Below are 5,924 nucleotides of genomic sequence, written 5' to 3' on the forward strand. Positions count from 1 at the left end.
AGAGAGAGGAGCTTTTTTTCTGCAAATACTACAAATAGTAAATAGCCCAATAGCTGGGCCAGGGCTCAATGATTTCTTTCTTTTTGAGGTTTTTCTCCCTTTCATTCTGTGGCCTAAACTAGGCTGCACTCAATCTGTGATGCTTTGTAATAACTTTCCTTTTTTTTACTGTAGCCAGACGCTGTTCAGATAGAAAGTTACTGACATTTCCAAGCATTTTCAAAATATGTGCCAATTTCATATAAAAAGAAGTCATTTGATGTTCAACCAAATGTGATTGGATGAGTTCCTTTTTATTTGATTAGATCTCTGAAGATTGAGGTCTACCTTGTTTTTTCCTACAGAGAAATTAGTGTCAGTGTATATTTACATTCTTGAGATACCAAAATTCCAGGTCTTTTATCCACATCCCTTGTTACTGCAACCTACTAAGGAACTCTGAAAGCTCCGATGGCTGTATTTTGACATCCTTACAGATGGTGTTACAGCCTGTTTGCCCTGTGTCTGCCAGGATGTCTTAGCATGGGGAACAAGGGGGACATAGGCTGTCCAGCTATATAAAAGGCTTAGGAACAAGTATGCTCAGAACTGGGCTTCAAATAATCAGACCTCCACTGGTCTAATATATGTTAGCAAAGAGGAATGGGTAGGTAGAGAGAGTACTACGTCTGGACAGCTTTTAAAATGGAACAACTCACCCTCTAGAAATAGGAATGCATTACAGATGATTGATTATAGAGGAACTTACTGTGTAGAGGATCTTAACTAACTAGTACTAGCCCTCTAAGCGCTTAATGTTCAGTAAGATGATTCTTAACGTAAATGACGACCTATTAAAAATTCTCGTTAAAATAGTAGTGAACGATAGCTGTTTTTCTTTGCCTTCTTTTTATTATGTGCTTGGCATCTGAGGAGTTTGCAGTACTTTCTCTATTCTGACACTTAATAGTTCTGACGGGGCATAACCTGTAACATCAGTTCTATGGAAGTGGTGTTTCATCTGAGGTATTCTCTTGAGTAATTTAGATTTATCTTTACACCCGAGTATAAAATGCAGATTTAAGCAATGTATTTACTGTGCAAAACATTAAACTGGCTATATACTGTTAGCTTATCAAAACAAAGTCTAAAATGCAATACTATTATTACTTGTGTTAGAACATTCATATATTAATGTATTTACATGTCCCTTAATATGTTATTTCGCTTAATATAAAGTTACTTTAAGCAATATGCTGACTCATGGAGGCTCTCTCTCAACATTGTTAGACTCTGAAGTTTGTTTGGCTTGGTCTTTTTCCTTTGCAGTATTATCAACCAGGCTACATTCATTAAAACAATAATGTAGAAATGAACACTTCAATATCCTATGCTACAGTAACAGTAATGTGATATGAATAACAAGCTGGGTTAAAACTTTTCTAACCTAATTTATTTTAAAAGAAGACAAAGAAAGGCATCTTCAAACAAACCCCTAATCTTAACTATCTTTCTGTTCTGAAGTGACTCGCACATTCATTGCTCAAGAGTCCAGAAAGCACCAACAGAACATTGAGTCTTATCGATTCTATAGTACATTACTGTAACATTACAACCATTTATCCCTACATACAGCAAACCAGCTTGCATTTGGTGCATGTGTATCTTCTGAAAAGGGATCCAGACTTGAAAAATTGGAGAATTTACTGTGCTATTGGTAGTTTCAATGATTAACTGCTCTTCTTTTGTTTTGCATAATTTCTAATTTCAATTTATTCAGCCATCTGGTGAAATGAGTGTACTTTATATCAGGTGGTTTCTCTCCATAAAAATACTTGCGCATTGTCTTCTTGCTGAATTAAATAGATCAAGCTTTCCAAAGTTATTGACTGTTAGACCTGATCGAGAGCTTTAGCTTAATGTACCCCCCCAAAAGTAGTACAATATCTAAAGTTCTCAGTGTATTACAACTGCATGCCCTCAAATGTGCCTTTTACCACTGATATTGTCACTAGCAAACCATCCAAACCTTCTCATGTAACAAAAATATCACACATTTATTTTTCTTTTTCACCAATGAAGATGTTCATTGTTATTCTTCGGGTATTAGGGCAGTTTCTACATATCAACACATGTACAGCATGAGCCACTCATATCAAGTGAGGACCTTGGACCTACATTTTCCTTGTTCCTTTCCATAAATCTCAGTAAGTTTCAGTGTCTCATATTACTTTTATGGTTCTTTTGTATGTGTTTTGAGGTTGTTCAATATAATTTAATAAAGATGAATACAAGAGCTACATGTAATACTCCCGTTAGTGCTATATACAGAGGAAATGTTCCCTTTTCCTACACAGAGGCCTTCCTATCGTCCAAGGCCCAAGTTGCCTAATATTCCTTTTTGCTCTGTACTTTGCAAGAGAGCTCATGTTCTCGCCTACTGGGGCCTTTGACCCCTTCAGAGGGATCTCAGTTGTCAAAGGTGTATTCCTCCTTTTTCCTCAGTGTAAAACTTGCTTTTCCACTATATGTATTTAAATGGACTAAGCTCATCTCAATCGTGTGTCGCTCTGGAAACTACAGAGGATTCCCCTACATCTGGTAAAGGCTGAACTCTGTATCAAAAAGAGCTCTGGCCATTTGCGATTCCCTCTGATGCGTGTCCTGGTTTTCCCGAGAAGAAATTCAGCTGTGCAGGCCAGAAAGGAGCTGCTGCATGCTTTAGCTGTATCCCCATACGAATGGTGGGAGCGGTGGAAATTAAAGTACACCTCAGCTTCTCAGCTTCCCTGCCGCAAAATGTAGCTGCAGTTCAAGTATTTAATATGTGTCTGTGCTATGTATAACTGTTCTGCTCTCATTTAATTAAGAAATTATGCTAAGACTAAGTTTATCTTTACAGGAAAATACTAGTGTTGGTCATAATACCAATACCTGTGGAATTCTACTATGAATACCCCCTTCATATGTTGGAGTTTCTTTAACAATTACCTGTGGAAATGCGCCAGCTAGCCCTTAATCCACTTTACTTCTGCTTTACTGACTATGTAGAGTAAAAACTCTTTAATACAAACGTTCTTTAGTACAAATCCAGCATGTTGGAAAAAAGTCTGTTCCATCTCTGAAATAATTTGTGACAAGATACGGACTCTGACCGCTATTGTCATCCTGCATCTCTGTCCTAGGTAAATGCCACAATTATAATCTCTCGTCCCACATAAACATACTATTTGTGTGTGCAACTCAACTGCCTAACACCTGAGTTGATTCATCTCTAATCTTTAAAGCTTTGGTTGCCCTCAGTCCCCACCAAACCTGTAGAAGTTTAGTCACTGAGTACATCTGAAATCTGTATTCAGTTATTTCATGTGCTAAACATCACATTTTACAGGATCAAATGCATTTTGCACACTTCTGATTACACAGGACTTTGTATCATACTGCATTTACATATTTCCCCAGGTGCAGTATTTCAAATTTAGCATTCAATATTTAACAGATAGTAAGTGTAAGGAAGGCATCAACATTTTACTAGTGAATTGCAGTTAATCGGGAGAAAAAACTCATCTGGGAGAAAACTCAGCTGAAACAAGGAAATGTAAATTGCTGCCTTCTCTAAACTATCATCATCCTGTACAACATATGAAAAAAGGAATGTATGTAGCTTTGTATAAAAATGTCTGTTTCCAACAAAACCTGGCAACCTGCTGAGGCCAATTTTTCTTGGTACAATGTTGAACAGCAGTAGGTTGATCTCAGGGCATTTTTTTCCCTTAGCAAGCAAGCACAGACAGTAGGAGAACGATTTATGATTTGGGGGGAATAACTCAAGTGAATGCACTTTGTGTTCTTATTACATGAGGCTCTCCCAGCTCCCGGTGGAGAGGCGTGCTGCCAAACCCCTGTCAGTCACATCTGAAGGATGGGTGTGGGGCTAAGGGAAGAACTTCTGGCTTCAGCGCTCTGCAGGCAACGGGAAGAGGAGTGACTGCCCACTCGGAACAACAAAACAGACAGCAAGCAGCAACGGACATGCAAATAAATAAGAGTGTGGAAAAACTTACCGACCAACGAGTCCTACCCACCGCTTAGCAAAAGTCTGAAGCACAGGAAACTGGATTTATTCCAACAATATAGTGTAAATGAGTAGGAACATATTGGGGGAACGCCACACTCGACAGGGCAACAGTACGGCCATTGGATCATGTCATGTGACGCAGCAAATACACTGATGGGTGCTAAAAGGGAGGATTTCCCCGTGCTGTAAGCTGACGCTCCACAGGAAACCCTTCCACGTGACCCAACAACCTCAGATGTTGAAGCAGAGGAAACCTATCAGATAACACAGACATACCTGCTAAGACCTTTGCTCTCATCGAGGCTGCCTGCGATACACAACGCAAGAGGGAAGGTGGGTTGGGGACAGACACCAATGTCATGCTGCTTTGCCTCTGTTGCAGCGTTTGCTCTGGCTCTCAGGAGAGTCACTTGCAGAGAGCCATGTGCCCAAGTGTGACAGTGAATAACGCATGCTATTCCACTACGGTTAATACATGATGCTTCAGAGGCAGAAGAAATCGTGGCCACGCTGTGCATCGGTGGTATGTTATGCTGCTGAGGGTGAAAAAAAAAGAGCTTTCAGAACCCTTACCCACTTTTTTGAAATGCCTGAATGTTATCAAAGTAATTATTAGATCCTTTGTTAAAATGTGGCTGCAGTGTGTAGCTCTGAGTCATGTCGAAGCAATGACTTCTTGAGGAATTCCAAGCAGTACTAAAATATTTTTCTTTTAATTGTCTGCTTTGCAGGCGGCAAACACTTTTTCGGGGGCAGGGTTAAGGCAGTGCAATGAACTGCCTCAGAAACGTGGATCGAGCAAAAACAATTCACAGCCTGCTTAAAGTACTGCTCTCAGTTCTTTCACTTAGCTTTTTCTAGCATTTAGAGGAAGCAACACAATAAAATGAAGGGAGGAAAAAAAAAAACCAAACCACAAACTGCAAAGAACAAGGCAAGATAAACAAAATCTCTACCCTCCCTACCCCCAAAAAGAAAGATATTTGCACTGCACATTCCCCCATCTGGATGAAAGCCAACAGAGCAGACAGCTTCATCATGTCACTAAATGTAATTCTGGCTGAAAAGAGTTGCTACAGTAATAAGGAAGTTACGTGAGTGTTTCTACATTTTGCAGTAGATTTTTAATGTAAAGTAGTCAGTTGCTACAGTAATAAGCAAAGGACAGTGCTCTGTGTTGAACAGAGATTTCTCCTGTTAGGAAGTTACGTGAGTGTTTTTACATTTTGCAGTAGATTTTTAATGTAAAGTAGTCTAGTTTGACATAATTCGGTAAAATTCTCTCTAAGTCTTTCCCAGAGCAGCAAGCTTCTTAATCTCTCATTCTATTACAAATATTGTATACCATATATTCAATTCTTATTGACTAAATGCCACATAAAAGCTTCAATGTTTTTCCATCCCCTACACATTACATTAATTAACGTAATATATCACTTGCAGTGTTTTCAACAACGTTACGAAGACTTTTCTGGGGTGGAACTAGCACCAACAATTTGAAATGCAGTTGCTTCTTTTTCCCCTCTGACAAGAAAGTCTGATAGTTCCCTCTAGTGGTGAAATGTCTTTTTACGTGGTAAAGGCACCTTTCATGCTCGTTTGGATTTGAAGTTCTATACTTGTCGTGAGAATAGTTAATATTTCTAGAAAAAGTGATGAATATTTCTAAATGCTGTTTTATTTCTAAAAAGGCAGGATGAAAAGGAGATGCTCAGTATTCTAACTCTTACAGCTGCTAACAACAGCTGGAGGACCTGTTTGATTTATTCTTAATTATTGATCTGGTTTTAAAAGATGAAGATTTTGGTAAATTTCCTCAGACCTTCTGTTCTAATCATCTGAGTTATAATGCAAAGTCCACTACAAA

General features: G+C 38.8%; 1 protein-coding gene across 1 annotated transcript in view; it reads right to left on the bottom strand.

Annotated features, from left to right (window-relative positions):
- The window catches only part of LACC1 (laccase domain containing 1), a 24,572-nt gene extending 20,406 nt beyond the window's left edge, over positions 1–4,166 (bottom strand). Inside the window, exon 1 of the mRNA XM_035902201.1 lies at positions 4,044–4,166. The gene's annotated coding sequence lies outside the window, so the exon portion shown is untranslated. The remainder of the gene's footprint in view (positions 1–4,043) is intronic.
- Between the last annotated feature and the right edge of the window lie 1,758 nt (positions 4,167–5,924).

Source organism: Egretta garzetta, unplaced genomic scaffold (genome assembly GCF_000687185.1).
Source record: "Egretta garzetta isolate BGI_Z169 unplaced genomic scaffold, ASM68718v1 scaffold269, whole genome shotgun sequence".
Taxonomy (NCBI): domain Eukaryota; kingdom Metazoa; phylum Chordata; class Aves; order Pelecaniformes; family Ardeidae; genus Egretta; species Egretta garzetta.